General features: G+C 47.1%; 2 protein-coding genes across 3 annotated transcripts in view; one reads left to right on the forward strand and one right to left on the reverse strand.

Moving 5' to 3' along the window:
* Positions 1 to 21,117, forward strand: part of TG (thyroglobulin) — a 270,475-nt gene that overhangs the window by 197,203 nt on the left and 52,155 nt on the right. The gene's annotated exons all lie outside the window — the stretch shown is intronic.
* Positions 1 to 21,117, reverse strand: part of SLA (Src like adaptor) — a 66,135-nt gene that overhangs the window by 24,963 nt on the left and 20,055 nt on the right. The window contains exon 2 of one of the 2 annotated variants that reach the window (XM_003830087.5): positions 13,174 to 13,451. The exons of the other annotated variant lie outside the window; for it this stretch is intronic. The gene's annotated coding sequence lies outside the window, so the exon portion shown is untranslated. The remainder of the gene's footprint in view (positions 1 to 13,173; positions 13,452 to 21,117) is intronic. 2 annotated transcript variants of the gene reach the window in all.

The raw sequence follows: 21,117 nt of genomic DNA on the forward strand, positions 1-21,117 counted from the left end.
CCCCCCATCGGCCTGCAGCCCAAATGGAAACTAATCTCCCACCTACCTGTGTCTGCAGCTCAGGATCAAACCTTATGAAGGGCACAAAAGTCAGCCCATCCAACTCCCACCCTGGCCTTGAGTCCTGTCTCCATGCCCTGTGTGTACAGGTTCTGGAAAGAAGTACACTCTCAGAGCAAGGCCCTCCCCGGGTTGAGGGAGGTCTGCACTGCTCCATAATTTAAGGGAAGGGGTGGTGTGAGGTGAGACTCCTACTATCTTAAGAAACAAGGAACACCAAAATGAGAGTTGTTTAAAAGTCCGTATATCTTAGACATTTACATGAACAACTTGTCACTTACTGCTCAAGCTAATGCATAGTAATATTCCCAAGACAATGACCAGGCTCGCAAAAGCTATAGACTCATAGTGCACCACAGAAGGGTTGGCTAGAACGGGCAGCATGTTTAAAGTGAAGCGCAAATCCCATCCTTTTTGGATCCTTGTTGATCTTTGTGACTAGAAAGGAGGATGCCCTTGCAAGTTTGAGGCTCGGGCCCTTCTTTCTTCACGCTTGCCCCTACCCTCCTCACAAACCAGAAAAACATGCGCACCCAAAATCCCAGGGCCTCTGACCCTGGTAGGAACTTTCTAGCAGCTGGGCAGGTTCTAACAGCAACACCTGCAGTCCAGGAGGGCAGGGATACATTGGCCTTGTCTCCATTCCTGAGCCTGGCGAAGGTACCCAAGAAATGTGCTTCCCCAAAATGCTTACAGAAACACAGCAGGTGGCGTGACTCCAACCCACATTCCCCGCAGTTCAGCAGACACTTCCTGGGCATCTCCCCGGTGCCGGGCCCTGGGCTAGAGCCTTGAGGAAGTCAGGATCCCACCCACGTAGTGGGAGTGTGCTGCCTCCGAGGCCCGGGTCAGGCAAGAGGGAAGAGGCAAACCAGGCCTCCCTGGCCCTGAGGGGATTGTAGCCACAGGCGCTGTCCTGCACAGGCCTCGGGAAGCATGCGTGTGACATGCAGAGGCCGCTCTGCACAGGCCTCAGGAAGCATGCCTGTGACACGCACAGGGTGTCGTACACAGGCCTCAGGAAGCATGCGTGTGACATGCACAGGCTGTTCTGCACAGGCCTTGGGAAGCATGCGTATGACATGCAGAGGCTGCTTTGCACAGGCCTCAGGAAGCACGCATGTGACACGCACAGGGTGTCTTACACAGGTCTCAGGAAGCATGTGTGTGACATGCACAGGCTGCTCTGCTACGCACAGGCCTTGGGAAACACACATGTGACATGCACAGGCTGTCCTGCACATGCCTGCCTCTGTCCTGCTCCTTGGGCTTCCTGGAACCTGCCAGCTGCCTTGGTTCCTCAGCCTCCTTGTCTATCATCACCGAGGCCTTTGGGCTTCTGGGGAAAGTTCTCAACATGCAGAACTAACTCTGAAACCACATGTGTGCTGGCCTTGCCCATTTGCCACCATCTCCGGTGTCCCCAGACACAGCAAACTGTCCCAACAATGCCTTTCTGTCCTTTCAGCCTGACTCATCAACTGTCATTCAACACCTAGTGATTGTGCCCAGAACCCCGCCCCCATAAGTTCCACCCCTCCAGATGCCAGGGTGCCCCCAGCCCTGCCAGCCTTCCCTCCCCTCCATCCCCTCCCCCAAGCTGCTTCTAAGCAGCAGGCTCCCACCACAGTGTCTGATCTCTCCCCACCTTTATGTCAACCATTCCAGAAAACAAGTCAGAACAAGATTTTGCTATCCATCAAAGAGAATTCCAACATCCTCTCTCTTCCCAACAGCTCTATCATTCTTCTCAAGCATTTGCATGCTATTTTGGAGGGATTCCTGGAATCCACTACAGAAAAAAAAAAAAAGCCTTTAAATTTGCATTGTTGAGATTGGAGAAATGAGGTTCATCCAGGAAAAGAAACGTACCCAGGGTCACGAGATGAGAAAGTTTGAGTCAGTCCTAGAGGCCTGGGTTCTTCTACGCTAACAGTCTTCTCTCCTGTTGCTTGCACTCCCACCCGTTCTGTCTTGCCAGTCAGAGTTCAGTCTCCGTGACAGAAGGGGCTGTGTCCGGGCTATATGACCACCAAAAAAAACCATCAGATCTCAACAGCCCTTTAGTGGTCTGCTCAGTGGCTTTCTATAGTCTTCAAGAAGGAGTTAACTTATCAGAAAGAGGCTTTTATTTGAGAAGAGTGAAAATGCCCCCAGAGAATGAGAGCTGGAGTCTCTCTAATGAAATGGCTGAACAATTTGATTTAATCTGTGACAATTTTATGCAGTGGCTGAAGGTGGGAGAGAGGGTACCGGAGACATAATTGCTTCTAAGAACAATAGAAAAGGGCAAAAGAGAAATGAGTTAATTAACACTGGCTCTGCAAATTCTTGATTTCTTTCTCCCTTTCCTTGGTGGTGTAACTCTTAGGTTTCTGGGTCATAGAATCATAACTGCTATTACCTTATTTTCCCTCTGGTCTTTGGACCAATGTTATTTCCTTTGTGTGAACTTGGACCTTGGTTTCCTGTTCTGAAAAATGAGATGAGTAGAAAAGATGATCTCCAAAGAGCGAGCCTGATAACCCCATTTAATTTTAGCAATCAAGACTCAATAGTTTTTAAAAATTATTAATAAAACAATCATTGGCGTTTTTCAAATGAAGTCCTATTAGACAGAATCCCAATCTTGTCTTTGTGTGCTACAGAATCAAGGGAAGACAGTTAATGTGTACAACCACCTTCTGTGAGGCAATCTGCAGATATTGTTGTGTTTAATCTTACAAGCATTCCCGAGGGCAGATACTCTTTCACTTTGTTAGTGTGAGATCAGGGGTTAGTCACCTGCCCACTGTCCTGGAGCTGGAAACCTTACATCTCCGGACTTCAGGACCTACACCTTTTGTTCAGGACCATGCTGCTGTCTCTCCAGCGTAAGGAACTCTGGTCAGTGTGCAGCTGGCTGCCATTTGAGCAGAAGCATGGCATGGAGAGGTCACATACTGGCATGGCGTTGCCGTCGACAACGTGGGATATGCCGGCCAGCAACCCTCCTCTTAATAGGTTTCTGTTTCGCAGATCTGGGTCCTTTCATTGTGTGCTCTGCATTATCTCATAAATCCAGGTGGGGAGGCTTCTCAGAACCTTCCATTCCCGGGACAGTGTCCCAGGACAGTTGTATGCACCTGGTCCATCTTGTGCTTCTGATGCCTGGCCTTGCTGCTGGGAAGGAGGGTAGCCCGAACCCCTTTATCGTGCACCAAAGGGGAGAGAAATTGAGGAAGTCCAACCAAGGGAAGGTAGGTCATAAAGCCAGGAACTGAACCCTTGGTGACAGTTAGAATTAATTTGAAAACATACTTAGGGATGCTACCTTCCCTTTGTTCTTAGAAATTTCTGCTGCAAAGTGTGACAGCTATAAGCCCATTCATATGACCTTCTTCTAAGGCATGGAAGTGTGGTGCGGCAAGTGGAGAAGCCTCAATGTCCACCATATATGTGAATGCCAACAACAACGGTGATGACCAGAACACCCCCATCCCACAATTGGTCAGCAAGCATCCTCTGCCAGGCACAAAGCTAAGTACTGTCCAGCCAGTATGTCCTGGGTTGCTCAGAACAACCCCACTTTATAGCTGAGATAAATTAAGTGACTTGTCCAAGGTTATACTGCTAGGAAGAGCTAAAGCTGGGATTCCAGCCAGGTCTGCCTGGCTCTAAAACCTGTGCTCTAACTAGCCACCAGTGCTGCCCTGTTTTGCTATCCTCTGACAGAAAAGAAGAGATTTTCAAACCCAAGAAGGCAACAGAAAAGTGATTTTTAAAAGTTATCAGGCCGGGCGCGGTGGCTCACACCTGTGATCCTAGCATTTTGGGAAGCTGAGGCAGGTGGATCATGTCAGGTCAGGAGTTCAAGACCAGCCTGGCCAACATGGAGGAACTCCGTCTCTCATAAAAATACAAAAATTAGCCGGACATGTTGGCACATGCCTGTAATCCCAACTACTCAGGAGGCTGAGGCAGGAGAATCACTTGAACCCAGTGGGCGGAGGTGGCAGTGAGTCGAGATCAGGCCATTGTACTCCAGCCCGGGGAACAAGAGCGAAACTCCGTCTCAAAAATAAAATAATAAAATAAAATAAAATAAAATAAAAAAATAAAAGTCATCAAAGCAAACCTTAGGAAGCATAAACTTTGGGGGAAACTTTAATACAATGGAGGTCCTGAGAGATCTCTTGGATGTCACTTGGCAGTGTTTGGAAGCCCAGGTCTGGGTTTCCAGTGGGGATGAGGGGTGCAGAAGTGCTGCTGGGAGCAGAAGAAACAAGAGAGCAAGGCCCGTTGAGGCATGCTGTGGTCAAAAGGGCAGGAGTGAATCGCAAGGAATGTTTTCTAGCCTTTCACAGCACTATTTTTAAAAAGCTGTTACTTAGGAGGCTGAGGCGGGCAGATCACGAGGTGAGGAGATCGAGACCATCCTGGCTGACATGGTGAAACCCTGTCTCTACTAAGAATACAAAAATAAATTAGCCGAGCGTGGTGGCAGGCATCTGTAGTCCCAGCTACTTGGGAGGCTGAGGCAAGAGAATGGCGTGAACCCAGAAGGCAGAGCTTGCAGTGAGCTGAGATCTCGCCACTACACTCCAACCTGGGTGACAGAGCGAGACTCTGTCTCAAAAAAAAAAAAAAAAAAAAAAAAAAGCTGTTATTGCTGTGGAACAAAACAAAAGAAAAGAAACAGAAAGGAATACTAGCTGTGCTTTTAGAATCTCTGTTTCATAAAAATGTGCCACTTAAATGCGTACACGTGGAAAAATATTAAAGAGAAATTTCCAAAATGTTTCCAAGGACTCTCTCTGGGTAGTGATTTTATATGTGAACTTATAAATTTCTTATTTACTTACACATTTCTAAAATACCCAGATTTTCTCCCAAGTGCATGAATTGCTTTTATAATCAAAAGGTTGGAAAGAATGAGGGCTCCTTAAAGAAGAGATTTTCAAAGCAGGCAGGCCTGAGTGAAGATTCCAGCTCCCAACCTACTGGCTGTGTGTCCCTGGGCAAGTTAGTTCACTTCTCTGAGCCTTGATTTTCAAATCCACTAATTTGGGATACAAGTATATGCCCTATGGGGTTGTTTTGAGGTTGAAATTATGGGTCATATCTAAAGCAGAGATATGTTTGGTAAATGGCAGCTAAAAATTTACCAAAGCTAGATCCTGTGCAGGGGCTGGGGGGTTGGCTAACTCACTGTGCAAGCCTGAGCAAGTACCTTCCTCTGTCTGGGCCAAAGAGTCCTCACATCTGATGGGGAAAGGGTTGGGCTGAACAGTTAGTTGGTCATGGCTCTTTTGCCTCAACCATTTTCCCGCCGTGCCTGTACCCAGTACCGGCACAATTGACTAGGGACTTGCTCAGTGCTGCCTGTGGTCTGACCCTTCCTTTCAGGAAAAATAAGAGCTGGCACAGGGGCTTAGCATCCGGTGGTCTCCCTGGCAGGATTTCCGGGGTCACCCACCACATCCTGACCTCACTTCACAGGTGCACCTCTCCGAGTGCGAGGCTGGGGGCTGCCGAGGCCGCTTACCCTGTGACCCACATAGTCCCCTGCTCTCCTCTAGGGCAGGTGCAGCCGCAGGCCTGTTCTACCTGCTCCCACCCCACCCCCATCTGCTTCTCCTTTCTCTACACTGCAGAGGAGGGCTGCGGCATACCAGGGGCTCCAGGGGCACTGGCAAGACCTACAAAGGCAGGCAGCCAGCTCAGAGAGGACATGCAACTCCCAGCCTTCTTCTCAGGCCTGACTCCAAGCCAGAGGCCCTCAGAAACCCCTGGGGAAGAACATGGGATCCTCTTACCTAAGATATTTCAAACAACTGGAATCCCAGCATGTTGGGAGGCTGAGGCAAGTGGATCACCTGAGGTCAGGAGTTCAAGACCAGCCTGGCCAACGTTGTGAAACCCTATCTCTACTAAAAATGCAAAAATTAGCTGGGCATGGTGGCAGCTTCCTGTAATCCCAGTTACTCAGGAGGCTGAGGCAGGAGAATCACTTGAACCCATGAGGCAGAGGCTGCAGTGAGCTGAGATCGCACCGCTGCACATTCCAGCCTGAGTGACAGAGCAAGACTCCATCTAGAAAGAAAGAAAGAAAAAGAAAGAAAGGAAGGAAGGAAGGAAGGGGGAGAGAGAGAGAGGGAGGGAGGGAGGGAGAGAGAGAGAGAGAAAGAGAAAGAAAGAAAGAAAGAAAGAAAGAAAGAGAGAGAGAGAGAAAGAGAGAAAGAAAGAAGGAAAAGAAAGAAGGATTCCCTAGAAGCTCAATACATAGAATAGATGAAAGGGAGTAGCTGCGTGGGGCGGGGGGCTCAGCTCAGCATCTCATCCCTCTACTACTCTTGATAGGATACCTCAATCCTGGGGCATCATAAAGCATCACTTGAAAAGTAGCAACTCAACACTCTCACAGGACAAGGGAAGGGCTCAGAGAGGGCAAGCAATCTGCTCAAGGTCACACATTAAGTTTGGATGAATGCATGACTCCCTGCCCAGCACTCCATCCCCTGCAGGAGAGGCAATGCCCATCTATCTGTCAACCAGGCTGCAGGCCTGACCATGTCCAGGAGCCTGTATGCTGGCCCCCTCTATCCTTGAGTGTCCAGAAGGGGATCTCATACACTCTCAGGCTAACAGAGAGGCTGGGCTTTATGCTAAGACCAGAAGAGGATGGAGGTGTCCTAGTGTACATTTTAAGGTCATTTTAAGATATCATGGAAAGAAGCCAGATTTGAGGCCTGTCAATGCTGGGGCAAGTTTTAATTCCATTCTTTATTAAGTCACTAGACCACTCTTTCTGCTGTTTTTGTTTTTGTCTTTAATGAACACAGTCATATGTGCCTTCCTGGGTATTCTCATGGAAGGATTGGCAAGAGGAGGTGTTGAGGGCTGTGCACACCCTACAGTCTCCGTGGCTCGCCACCACACTGACGCAAGGGCCTCAGTGACCCAGACGTGTCAGTACAGTGAGTGGGCGTCTTATGAAGAGCTGTCTGGCATACGGAGGCGGGCAGCAGAAGCCATTCCTGACGTGGCTTTGATAGTTCATGGAAATAAAAAGAGCCCATTTCTTTCTTTCTAGATACACTTTCTGTACACAGAGGCCCCCAACACAGGGATGGTGAGGTGGGGCACCACCCAGTCAGCCTGTGGCTCTGTTGGACCAGAACAAATTTGCTGACAAAACCAGGATATAAATGGGGTTTGGCCTAGGCCAGGTCCTGGGTACCTCTAGATCGTATAGCAGGCTGGCCTAGCAAACATTGGCAATGAAGAAAGAGTGGTAAAGACAATTATTTTAATCCTAGCCATTACATAGAATGGGGAAACAGTGACTAGGAAACAGGCCTTTTCTTTTCATTTCAAATGTGGATACTTGAGAAAGGCAGGTTTCATCACAGAAGGTGGAGGTAGATGGAAACTTTCATGAACATCGTAAAGGTCACCCAGGCTTCTAGGCACAGGGACTATAAAGTCCGTGATTTCTTTATTGCATCGTATTTCCCAGCAAGAGTAACTTTTCCTTTTTATTCGTACATGTGAATCACAGCATTACTCATAAACTTATCAAGCAAGATGGGAATCAGCATTTCACCTGACACAGCATTTGCCAGTGACCTGATCTGGGATGTCCCCTCACTGTCAGTCACTTGTCCAGGGACATGGACCCCAGAACCCCACACTCTGCAGCTCCCAGGCATTTGGTCTAATGGGGCTTGGTCTCTCTAAAGAGATCTCCATGATGTTTTTAATTTGCTATTAATGTGCTCCTCTTTTGAGCTCGCTGTTCCCTCCTTAGCTCCTCAGGAAAGCCAATTGCCTTAGGGTGGGTCACAATTCGACGGTCATTTGTGTGACTGAGTGGTGAGTGACCGTCTCCCCTACTGGACTATAAGTGCCTTGAGAGCAGCCAGCAGGTTTGTTTCTACTCTTGGCTGGGGCTCAGTAGATGCTCCATAGGGAAATAAAAGGGAACAGTTAGAAACAGAAGAAACGGGCCGGGTGTGGTGGCTCATGCCTATAATCCCAGCACTTTAGGAGGCCGAGGCAGGCGGATCATTTGAGGTCAGGAGTTCAAGACCAGCCTGGCCAACATGGCAAAATCTCATCTCGACTAAAAATACAAAAATCAGCTGGGCGTGGTGGCAGGTGCTGAAATCCCAGCTACTTGGGAGGCTGAGGCAGGAGAAATGCTTGAACCCAGCAGATGGAGGTTGCAGGGAGCCGAGATTGTGCCACTGAACTTCAGTCTGGGTGACAGAGCAAGGCTCCAGCTCCAAAAAAAAAAAAAAAAAAAAAAAAAAAAAAAAAAAAAAGAAAGAAAGAAAGAAAAGAAAGGAAGAAAAGAAAGGAACTGAAGAAACAATGTGGGCCTAGGAGACCGCGGATTTGTGGTGTGCTAGGAAATGTCAAACAATCAATGTTTCAGGGGAAAAATTCCTAATAGTGTGTGCCAATTTCTGTGGTGTAAATACTCCCACCATGCTGACTTCCAGTTTCCAGTGTGACATCTCTGAGGACGGAGCAGGAAAAAGATGTGTGGAGTGCTCTCATAAGCCAGCACAGTCCGTATCCAGACACCACTGGAGCGAACCGACTCTTTATGAAATCTTTCTCCCAACAAGCATCTGTTTTTGGAACAGTTGCCTACAGGCCTCTCTATTTGTTTTCAAAACAAAAGAGACTAATCTAAGTGGGCATCCACTATGCGGAGGGCCTAAAGGAGGTATTTAAAATACACGGACTCATTTGATGCCCCCAAGAACATACTGTTTTATAGACGAGAAAACTGAGTCTCAGAGAGGCTAAGTGACTTGCTCAGGGTCGTACAGCTAGCTCAGGGCTGGGGCCAGCATGGGCATCTGAGTCTCAGAGAGGTAAGTAATTTGCTCAGAGTTACAAGGCTTGTTCAGGGCTGGGTCTAGCCTGTAAATCCTTTGTCTTTTTACTCCCACTCCTAATTCCTTCAGTAATACCTTCATCCCAGCTTAATAAAACTTTAATTCTAAAAGCAGATGCTCTAAGAGCTGGGTCTGCTGGCAAGACCAGAGGAGAATGCACACAGGCCTGGGAGCTGGTGTGCACCCTGCCCCGTGTCTGCAGGCACCCTCGCTCCTGACCGTGGTGAAGTTGTCCCTTCTCTCTGGACAGTAGTTGTCAACTTTGTCATAAAATCACCGGGATGGGTGGCTCCAAGACTGTGAGAGGAAATTTATCTCAATTGTTTCCCCTAATTTTATCTAATTTTCATTTTCTGCACTTTCTGTCTTTAGAACCCACAGTGGGCCAATCAACTCCCCTGAGATTGTGGCCAAGTCACTTTCCTCTTTTGGTGTCAGTTCGCCTTTCTATAAGTAGTGAGGGAGCCAGCTGGAGGCCTCCCTGTGTCCACCCCAGATTGGTGCCGGCCCTTGATGAGGCTTCGTGTACAACAACAGGAGAGGGGGCGCCAGTGCGTATTGAGGAATTGTGTGTCCTAGGTGTGTTACATGTACTCTCCACTTGACCTCCACAACTCTCTGGAGTATGCATCATTACACTGAGGCCTTTGTCTAACCGGGGAAACCAAGGCCAGAGCATTCACATAATGTGTCGGAGTTTGCCCAGCTGGAAAGTGCTGGAGGCGGGACTGGAATCCAGGCGTCTGGCTCTAGAGCCTGGCTCCCAGCTACCGTGTCCTTAGGCCTGAGGAAAGGGATGGAGGGCAGCTTAAAGCAGAGCTCTCCTTTTTTCTGGCAAGGTTATGGTACTTTTTTGTGTGCTAGAGGGTTATGCTTGTCGTAGTTATTCAGTAGGTGGATTGATAGGTTTGTGGATAGAGCGGTGCAATGAGAGGTGGGTCCAGACGCTCTGGTGCTTGGAACTTGCATTCAGAGGATGCATATTTTGAGCTGATTGTCCATGTGACTTGGATGGCGTGCAGTGGGGAGAGGGGAGGAGTGGGGGAGGAGGCGCACCTGCAAACTGGAGGGAACACGTTCAGCTCCCAGGGTTAGTGGGAGAATTAAATAAAACCGACTGCACTGACTACACTTGGTCCCCTCTCTTCTCTCTCCCTGGCTCTGTTTCCTTCGCGGCACATACCACGATTTGTCCTTATGTATTTGTTTCTCTAAATGCTTACTGCTTCCAGGGCAACTTTCTTAGGATAGGGTTCATGTCTATTATATTCCTCAATGAAAAGCCATGATCTAGCCGGTGTCTGGTACATAATGCAAGCTCAGTTAGTTAGAATGAATGACTGAAGGTATTGTATATAAACTGCCTGGCACAGTATAGGCAAGAGGTGGTCTGCTTCCAGGGAAGCCTGGACCGTCTGAGGTAGCTATTTTGCCCCAAGCACAAGCCAGCAACAATTCTCACTTTCTTCGGAAGCTCTTTAAGTCTCCCAACTTCACTCACCAACCCCCTCTACACACATATACACACCAAGTCCTCCAGCCCTGGTTCTAGTCTGCCTGGTGCTAAGGAGCGAAGTGTGACTTTGCAAAGCTGTTTGACAACAAAAGAGAACCACCGAGCCCTCGACCCCTAAAATTGCTGTCTTAGCTAGAATTACCATAATCAAATTGCCTCCTCCCTTAGCGGTTCTCAGATAGGAGGAAGTGGTTTGAACAGAGTGTACTTATTTCCTTCGGAACTTGTAGGGAGATTGAGAGAGGGAGGAAGTCGATCACGTGATGTGACCTCAATGGATATTTTATTGCAGGAAGAGAGGGATAGATGGATAGATGGATGGATAGATAGATGGACAGATAAATGTACGAACAGGACCCTTGGGCTGCTAACAAGGACCAAATGGTTTGGTCTGAAATATGCTGGAAATTTTGATGGGAACTTTAAGTTTCAGCCTCTCTCAGAGCTGGGAGAAATACATTCTTGATGAATGTCAAATAAAAACATAAAACCCAGCAGCATCTATTAATGCAGGGCACTGATTCAGGTGTACTAGAATGAATAATTTCTGTCTTTAAAAAGGCTCATTTCCCTTGGAAATACATTGCCAGATTTCACAATTTAGAATGGGGAAGTTTTCTTCTGAAAGTGACTTAGGAAAGTGTTATTCGGAAAGCGACTTTAGTTTGCTGCAATGCAAACCTACCCCTGTCTGTTTCGTTTATATCAGATGGAGGAACAAGCAGAAATACATATTCAGAAAAATGGAGGAGTGCCCCACTCATTGCTTTAGCTGTTTAATCCATCATATTTAACACTGTTTATTAATAGCTTTCTGCCTAGGAAATGTAAAAGGGATTGGATATATTTTAATTGTCTGATTTAGAAATGATATCAATAGCTCCTATTTAGTACCTATTATCTCCTAGATAGTACATGTAAACTTCTTTCAAACATACAGAGAAACTGGTCTTCTTTTTACGAGGAAAATACTCAAAGGGGCAAAGTGACTTGTACAGAGTCACAGAGTTCTTTGGTGGCCGACCCAGAATGTTGACTCAGGTGCAGCTGATTATGGCACAATCTTTCTATGTTGCCATCTTGCTGCTCTGATCTAGATTGTAGATCTGTTTAAGATGAAGGAATCTAATTAGATTTCAATTTGTCTATTCCATAGGTTTTTAATATTATTATACTTTCAGAGCATATTAAGCACTCTTAAATAGAATTCTTCTTCTTATTTTTTTTAGATGAAGTTTCGCTATTGTTGCCCAGGCTGGAGTGCAGTGGCACAATCTCAGCTCACTGCAACCTGCAACCTCCACCTCTCGGTTTCAAGCGATTATCCTGTCTCGCCTCCCGAGTAGCTGGGATTACAGGCACCCGCCACCAAGCCCAGCTAATTTTTGTATTAAATAGCATTCTTCTAAATGGAGACTATTAGTTGCAACAAATTTGCCAGAATTTTTACCTGGGCTTACCTCTCCACTTTTCAAAGGACCACAGCCCAGTTTAATAGACTTGCAGCTCAGCATCTCATAGCAAACTACACAATGACAATTTAAAGACTATGGGGTGCATTTTTCCTAAAGTCAAGGGCACCACTTTAAAAACAGGCCTCAGCTCTGCATCCGCTTGTTCTCGCTGAGACTCCCCCAACCCTTTAGAGCCCTTCACTTGCCTCTACCTCCCACCAGCTCCGTGACTTGGACAAGCCACCTAACTTCTCTGAGCCTCATTTCCTCAGTTTTCAAAAGCAAATAACAATCACAATCCTATAGGATTGTTCTGAGGATTGCAGAAAAATAACTTTTTATGCATTGCTCCTCCCCAGCCACTCGGGATGGTAGATATCACCTCCTGACACCCCCATGCACAGCCCCAAATGAGGACATTCTGAGGCCAAAGCTCAGGTCACTTCTTTGACACCAGGCTCTCTCCGTATGTAGACACCTAAAAGAATGTGGAGTGTGCCATATTTCTTAGAAAATTCCCGTTGTCCTAAATCTCTTCCAACTCTAACATGCTGTTTTCAGAATTTATATACTTCACATGTTTGCCTTTCCTTTGATTCCTCCTTTTCTCCATACACATACCACCTGCTCAGATTGTTATTAATTATCTTCGGCATCTTCTTAAAGAAGATGCATACAATCACACTCCAAGTAGCGTTATTGCAATCCCTCAACCCACCTGGCTCCATGTACCTTTAGACATCATGACTCCAGCCTGATAGCATTTACTGAGCACTGCTGTATGCTGAAACTGGCCTGGGCACCTAGCATATGTCAATTTCTTCACTTTGCCCTATACCTGTGTGCATTAGGTACCATCATTGTCACTTTACAGATGAGAAAATGAAGGCCTGGAGAGGTTTAAATGAGTCCGTCAAGGTCGCACAGCTAGGAATTCTGATGGCAAATCCCAATTGTCCTTTGTAAGAAGCCTGCTAAGTACAAGCCTTTTTGGCGAGAATGTCTCCTCTGGCAGCATCCTGCCCCTGCTCCTGAGCCCTTCTCTCCACAGAATTATGCATCCAACACCCACTGAGCCACTGCAGTGTGCTGGGCACCAGGTTGGGGGCTGGGCTTCTCTCAAGACATTGCCCCACCTGTTCTCAGGGAGCTCCTTTCTGACTCCAGAAAGTCAACCCCTGCCAACTGCATGTTGAAGAGGCCCTGAAGTCTCTCCCCACCCCATCTCTGCCACATCCCCCCAAAATACCTTCACACACTGGGCATGACTCCTGTGGGAGCTGTCTGCAGAGGGATTGCTGGGTGCAGAGTCACTGCCTCTCCGTCTGTCAACTGCTGCTGCTCCAGAATAAACAGGCAGCCGGGCCTCTCGCGGTTGTGGAGAAGCAGCCCATGCTACCCAGAAGAACTGCAGTTGCTAAACTGGCCGCATACTTCCTCTGCTAGGAACGAGGAAGGCACAGGGCTTGCAGAAGGGCAGGTTCCTGTTTTCAGTAACCACTCTGAGCAAGCTTCTCTCTGCAAGGACTGGGAAGATAGATGGGTTATTAATTTTTTTACAAAGCATTTGAGAATATGGCCAGCTTAACTCTAGATTCTGGGATTTCAGAAGCTTGGTCTTCTTTCTCTAATTAAAAGGCAAATCAATGGGGCTGTGAATTTGCTCTTGTGCATCCCCAGAGCTCTCTGGGCCCACGAAGGCTGTGGCTAAGAGCTGCAGCTTCTCTGATTTCGGTTTCCCAATTTTTGCAGCTTCCTTCTGTTACTGCCGAATGGACCCCAGAGCAATGCTTTGAGATTAAAGGAGACTAAAGAGACACAATGACTTGGTGCCAATGTGTGGGTCAAGGGAAAAAAACTAGAAAGAACATTATGAGATGGCAGTTGTTTGAATATATACTGCACAGTTGATAATACTGTTCCAGTCTTAAGTTTCTTGGACATGGTAATAATACTGTGGTTATGTGGGAGAATGTCTAGTTCTTAGGGGACACGGATTGACCAAGAGGATGTCTCGTATCATGACGGCTATATCTTTCAAAGAGTTTGTTAAAAGAAAAGCTGCATCCCTATATCTACAGCCATCATATTGGCACAAAAGTTATTGTGATTTCTGCCATAGAAGTGATGGCAAAAACCACAATCATTGTGGCACCAACCTAACACATCTACATCTGTATATCAAGACACAGAAAGAGAATGAGGAAGACAGAAAGCAAACGGGACAAAATGTTAATACTTGGTGAGCCTAGGTGAAGGGGATATAGGTGTGCATTGTTCTACTCTTGCAACTTTTTGGTGAGTTTGATGTTAAAATACGTGTGTCTTTATGTTATATATTATAAAATGTATGTTGTATATGTTATACATTATGTAAATATTGCATATAAAATCTCCCTACTTACAGTATGTGAGTCTCAAGCAGAGAAACTCAGGCACATGGGGCTTCAGAGCTTACTGATGAAACAGGTAAAATTTCTGGAATGCTGACCCCAAGATTGCCTGGGAATTGCCTGCTTGAGCTTGGAATGCCAGGTAACCACACGGGGATGGCCTTCAGAGCCCCTCACAGCCCCTCACACCTCACAGAGTGGACAGAGCATCAGAGACTTGAGTGATCTGTCCACAGTCACACAGCTAGTCCCAAAGAAGAGCCAGGGCCAGAATCTACGGCTGGTGACCCAGGCCCCAGTCCAGTGAGGCCGACACAGCCACCCTGGGACAGTCATTTGGAAACCTCACTCGGGGTAGTTTGCAAAGATGAATCAAAACCCTCAGAGCTGCTTCTAAATTTAGCAGGCAGGCACTCTGCACTAGAGAGATGGTTCCTTAGACAACTTGTGAAAACACCCGCTCAAGAAGAGCATGCTGGGAAGGTACAAAGGAACTATTGCAAAAGACTGAGTGGGCAGTTTGCTTTACAGGGAAGAGGGGATAGGCAGAAATATGCAGAAGTGGAGATTTTCCCCCAAATTCACACAGAGGAGTAAAAGAGCTTTAGACTGATAGTCAGAGGTATGAGTTTTGTGATGACTTTTTAATAGACCAAGCAAGAATCTAGTACAGATGAAGCTCTGAATTTATTCCCTGTCATTTCTTTAGTAAAACTTTATTGAGCAAGGCATATTCCACAAACTGGGATTTAGCTGTAAAAAAAAAAAAAACAAAACAAAACTGCAAAAGCCCTGCCCTTCCCTGTACTGTACTTAATTTAAAGGGGACTACAGAGACATGGCAACTTGGTGCAATGTGTGGGTCACGGGAAAAGAACTAGAAAGAACATTATGGGGTGGTGGTTATTTGAATATGTACTACACAGCAGATTCTACTACTTCCCATAGGAAGAGTCCTATGGGAAAGACTGAATATGTGACTATCAATTATGGTGACCCATCAAGGAAACTCAATGGGTTCATGGGACCGAGGGGCGCAGATGTGCTACTTTGCACAGGTGGCCAGTCGTGGGGTGGATGGGCTCTCTCTAGAGATATCATTAGGCTGAGAACTGTAGGAGGAAAGGAAGCCAGCCCTGGGACAAGCCAGGGCATGAGAGGTGTGCGCAGAAGGGACTGCTGGTTTCACACAAGCTTTAAAAGTTTTTGGGAAAGACAATCAGCCCTAAAGATGTTCAAGTCAGAGGCAGAGGCAGACAAGAGAGAGGCCCATAGAGTGGGTTCCTGTTCAAGGGGTCCCGTTCACAGGAGAAGCTACAGAAGAAGGAGAAAGGCAGGATGCAGAGCCCTGGAGGTCAGGGCTGCAGGCTCTTCTCTGTTTTTTTCCAGTAGGTCATTGGGTGACTGGGGGGCTGCTGCTAACCTCCCCCGACCCCCAGCCCTGGGTGTTTATGACCTCCCTTTCGCCTCCTGGAGTAACCGAGGAAACTCAGTAGGTTTGAGAAAGTGTTCCTCATACTGGGCACTGTGCTATCCCAAAGCCTGGGCTGTGCCAGAGCAGGGGGATGGAATGGAGGTGTTGGCCCTGGGCCCAACCAGAGAGGGCAGGGCTGAAGCCCGATGCCACGCTAGACAGGTGACTCAAATCTTAGGCCTCTGTTTTCAGTAACCCCAAGCGGGGTCTCAGCCTCAGCACTTTGGACATTTTGGATCAGAGCATTCTCTGGTGTGTGTGTGTGTGTGTGTGTGTGTGTGTGTGTGTGTGTGTGTGCGTGTGTGGGGCAGAGTTGCAGGGCTGACCTGTGCATTGGAGGATGTGCCACAGCATCTCTGTACCTGACCCCCTAGACAGCAGGAGCCCCCCGCACCCCTCCAAGTCGTGACAACCAAAAATGTCCCAGAAATTGTCAAATGTGCCCTAGGGAGCAAAAAGTGCCCCCAGTTGAGAACCACTGGATCATACCCATCCCCAAATAAGACACGTGTGAAGGTTGTTCTTTCTTGGGTTGTAAAGTGCTGCCCTGAGGGCAGTTGGTTTTCCTGCTTTTGTGTGGACTCAGCTCTGCAGCACGTCTGCCTGTGCTCTCTGGTACACATCTCAGAAGCTGCTGTATAGCAAGGCTCCTTTGGGTGGCTGTGTCACCCATCCTTCCTCTCCACCATCATACACGTGACCCAAGAAGAGGAACTGGTTTGTGGTCTGTTCAGGAGTCCCTGGGAATTAGGGCTTGGAAGCTACAGTATGGGCAGCCTGTGAGCTGCATCTTAAAGGAGAAGCAGTTTGCTGTCAAGAACTGGGGTGGGAGCATGTGAGCCACGAGCTGCCTAAGGACAGTAGAGGAAGAGCAGGAGGTGGACTTCTCACAACAGAGGCCCAGCCAGGGAGGACTGTATTGTGAGTTCGCTTCCATGTCTTCCCTGCTCCTCCACCACCCTAACCATTCCTCTCCCAACCATTTTCCATACTGTTCCTCAGTGATTCACACACCTTTTTCTTCTAATCCATCAAGAAGTCTCGAGTCCAAGAATATTGTCATTTATTCAAGCATGCATTTTGTGCTCTATACATTCATTCAGTTATTCATTCAACAAACTTTTGTTAGCACTCACTGTGTGCCAGACGCTATGCATGTAACTGTACTATGTGCCAGGCAAGACTAGGCCCTACCCTCAAGGAGTTCAAAGCTAAACACTCTTTTTTCTCTGTTTTCCAGGCCCAGAACAAAACAGTGTTCACTACGTATTTGCTGAATTACTCAATTTAGCCAACATCTATTGTAAATTTCGTGTATGTATAACCTATATTCAGAGGACAGATGGGGAGAGAATTCTCAGGTAGTGCATGAATGTATCTCCATCCCTCCCTGCCCTCAAGGAGTTTCTGATCTAGCAGAGGAGACAGACACACATATCAAAACCCCACGGTGTAAAGAAAGATGTCGGTAGGGAGGGGGCCAGGAGAGGAGACCAAGAAACCTCTAGGGCTCCTGGTTTCACACAGGAACTTCATGGCACTGAGGCATGGCGGGACCACATTAGATTCCATTCCAGCAGCTTGGTCTTCTAGGTCCATGTACTGAGTCAGCACAAGAAGCAAAGACAAAAACACATAGCAGGTGATGCCCCCACCAAGGACGTCAAGTGTAAGCATGGAGTCAGGCCAGGCTCTGCTGTACTGGCCGAATGACACTGTCAGGAGGTCAGGCTTTAGGACTCAAAAAGACACCCAGTACCATCTGTGTAGGAAGCAGCTGATTTCCAGAGGGCTTTGCAAATTAATTAGAATTAACTACTGGGGCCCAGACTAATGACCATAGGCAAATAATAACAATGCCAGCCATGCATGGATTGAGAGTCACTCAGTTAAGTACTAGGCTGTGGTCATCACCTTATTAAAGTGAAATGTTCCCCTATGTAAAAACTAGCTTTACATACTTCACGTTGTCAGGAGCCAGTTGTTATATTTCTCCAACATGTATTGATGGGTTTCCCAGGGGAAGCAATAAAAAGCCACTTCTCCAGCTTCAGGTCTCGGAGGAGTTCCAGGTTCTAGGAGGTTAAGAGCTCCTAAGGCAATTCAGCATCATGCGGCAGATGTGATGTTGCAGCCCCATGCTGGGTCAGAGTCACAGCTTGGTCCAGTATGAGCAGATTTCCATTCCTACTTTATAGCTTGATTTGTTTTCCTCTTTCAACAGAAATATTCAAAAGTTTGGAAGAAGGAAAAGGCAGTCTTGGGAACTAGAAAGCTTTCTATCGATGGAGAAAACCAAGTGTAAGCTAATTCATTTGGTAGAGAAGTTCAATACCACTTATTGAATGCAAGGCATGACACTTGGTGCTATAAAACTGTTGATGGGATTCCCATATCAAACCATATGACCTTCAAGATCGCATACAAGATAGAAGTTCTCGAGAGTAAAGTTTTGCCCCCTCTATGGCTGGATGAGTGCTGACCCACTCATACAATAATTTAATAACAGTTTTTTGAACCCCTTCTATGTGTTAGGCATTTCTCTGGGTATGGAGTTAGAGAAATAAATGAGTAAAGTCATAGAAGGGAACTGAAGGCATGGGGACAGTAAGAGGAACTCTCCCCTTAGAAAGGTGACATTTGAAATGAGTCCAGAGTGACTCTGGCATGAAAATCAAGAGGAAAAAACACCAGGCAAAGGACATAACTGGTACCAAAGTTTGGGGCTGGAAATGCTTGTGTTCAAGGAGCAGACAGAAAGGAAAGGGAATGAATATTGGGGAAATGCAACTTGGCCTTTGCGTATATTATGTATTTAGTCTTTCCACTCACTCTATGTATCTAGACTTCACCTGAAGAAACTGGCACTCATAGGGCTTAACATAGTTGCCTCCAGTCACTCAGCTGATGAGTGACACCACTAGGCCTAGGCTCATGGGCTCTGGAAGTAGGAAATTTGCTGTCACTATTTCACTAGCCTCCCATTGGGTCTTCCCACGTCCCACCTCTCCCCGCCAATGCTCCCTTCCCATCCTCTTTCAGCCCTGTGTTTCCAAATAAGACTCAGGCCCTGCTGCCATCCTCCTCAAGCAGCTGCCCCAAACTCAGGACCATCTTCATCCCTTTCCCACAGGATCCACTTCACCCCTTTCCTGGTATTCAAAGCTCATCAATCTGTTCTCCACCCTCCTTATCAGCCCCATGGCAATGTCAGCACTCAAGGCCTCCATGCCCCACTCACCATAGGAACTCCCCTACCACTGTGCACTGTAGACAAGCCCCTCACCTCTTCCTCATGCACTTCACCACTGCCCTTTCTTTCCTGTGTGGATGCCTTTCCCCCTGCAAGGGCATGGGGCAGGTCCCTTCAGGCCCAACCCAGTGCTAACATCTAGGAAGATGTCCATGCATCTTCCTAGATGCCTCTCAACCAACAATGATTGCTCCCTCTCAGAAGGCCACTTGGTGTTTTATTTGCATCCTAGGAATGGGACACATTGCGTATTGGAGTAACGAGCAAGAGAGGATTTGAAGTACTTAGGAGTTGTGTGATCTTGTGGGACTCTCTGATTCTTTCTCTCAGCCCAGTGATGTTACTAATACTACTTTATCATGAGGGTCCATACATAATAATGTGTACAGCCCACCTGGTCTCCTGGTCTAGCGCAAGGTGCATAGGAGGGGACCCACCAGATAGAGGTGCTTTTCTTTCCTTTCAAATTGGAGCCTGAGCTTGGGAAGGCAGGAGTATGTCTAACCATGACCATGGAGCCTAGCACAGAGGCTATCCCCAAAGATGTGATCCATAACTATCCCTCAGTAAAAGAATAAATGAAGGTTGTGCCTTTTGAATTAAAGTAAATAAATTGTGAATGGTGACTTTTCACCTCTGGGGAAGACAATAAGCTAACTATGAAAACCATCTGCGGGGAGAGCAGACCCTATTGTTTCTCTGGAGATAAAAGTTTATGTTTCTGGAACATCTCCAAAGTTGGATCAGTGGTCCATCTGGATGAGCTGATTTCTCCAGCTGGAGTGGAACCTAAATGTGTATGTCATCAGAATCTTCGGGAGGTCTTTTGGCACTAAAAATATTCTCAGGAAGAAGAAGAAGAAAAAAAAAAGTAGCCGCTTTATGTCCACCACAACTGTCTGCTGCGAAGAGCTGCACAGATACGTTGATTCGTTCAAGCTGTTCTCTTCTGTCATTGCTCAACCTAGACCCACTGCCTCCACATCGGGGGAGACCTTACTGTTCTCAGCCATGCAAGGGTTGATGAAGAGGTCAGCAGTGTTCCCAGAGGTTGGGAAGTTCTCTGAGCAGGACCCAATTTCAGTTGTTTGCAATGTTGCTTTCTTTGCTCACTTCCTGTAGCTGCACTCCTGTGTAAGCCTTCCTGCCTCTGACGGATTGTCACACAGGCCCCACTCAAGAGAACACAGCTCCAACAGAAGCGCAGAGGAGGAAACAGGCATCTCATTTCTAAGCAAAGAGGGCTCTAGCCAGGAATGTTGAAACCTTGTATTGTATCTTCCCTTGGTGCCAATTTAGAGTCTATCTTCTGCAAAGGGCACAGAGATCCTTGTGAACTCTGTTTAAGGACACAGACAAAAGACAAAGTCTTCCCATGTATATGGTGTATGGTGTAGGGTGTACGGTGTTGGTGGTGTTGGGTGTTGTCAGGCCCCATGAAGGGAATTTTTTCAAGGGTGTCTCATAACACCAACCTTCCTTATCTTTTCTATTGGTCTGACTTTCAAAAACTGTAAGTTCCAAGAAGGCAGGAGTGTATCTGTTTGGCCAGTTATTGACAGCTAGCTTTGGCACTTTGCATGCCTGGGGCAACTAGCAAAGGTCCACTGGAAAGAGGGAGGAAAAGAAGGGACGGAGGGCAGGAGAGACAGGGAGCAAGTTTAGAAAAAAATCTTTCCCTCCCTGTAGATTGCAAACTTTCTTAAGGCCTTAATCATTTTTGATTCCCTGCAGCATTGGGCACATAGAAGGAGCTCACAGATGCCCATGGAATTATCCTGATAATCAACTAGCTTGCTGCAGCAGAGCAGGCTGTGGGCACCGCGAAAGTGGAAACAGCGGCTGGACATTGAGCGATAAGGCCTTTGTGGCTAGCTTCCCCACATCACCGGAGTCAGGCCTCTTAAACACTCTGCCCTGGTATTTTCACCTCCTAAACAATAATGCCATTAAACCTTGCCCAACCACTTCTAAGTGTGCTTGAACAGCACAAAATGAGGGTAGGATCTGTAACAGCATTATGATGACTTTTATTACAGTTTCCTCTAATGTTCTCATTCTATGATGCCTTAA

This window comes from Pan paniscus, chromosome 7, assembly GCF_029289425.2.
Source record: "Pan paniscus chromosome 7, NHGRI_mPanPan1-v2.0_pri, whole genome shotgun sequence".
Taxonomy (NCBI): domain Eukaryota; kingdom Metazoa; phylum Chordata; class Mammalia; order Primates; family Hominidae; genus Pan; species Pan paniscus.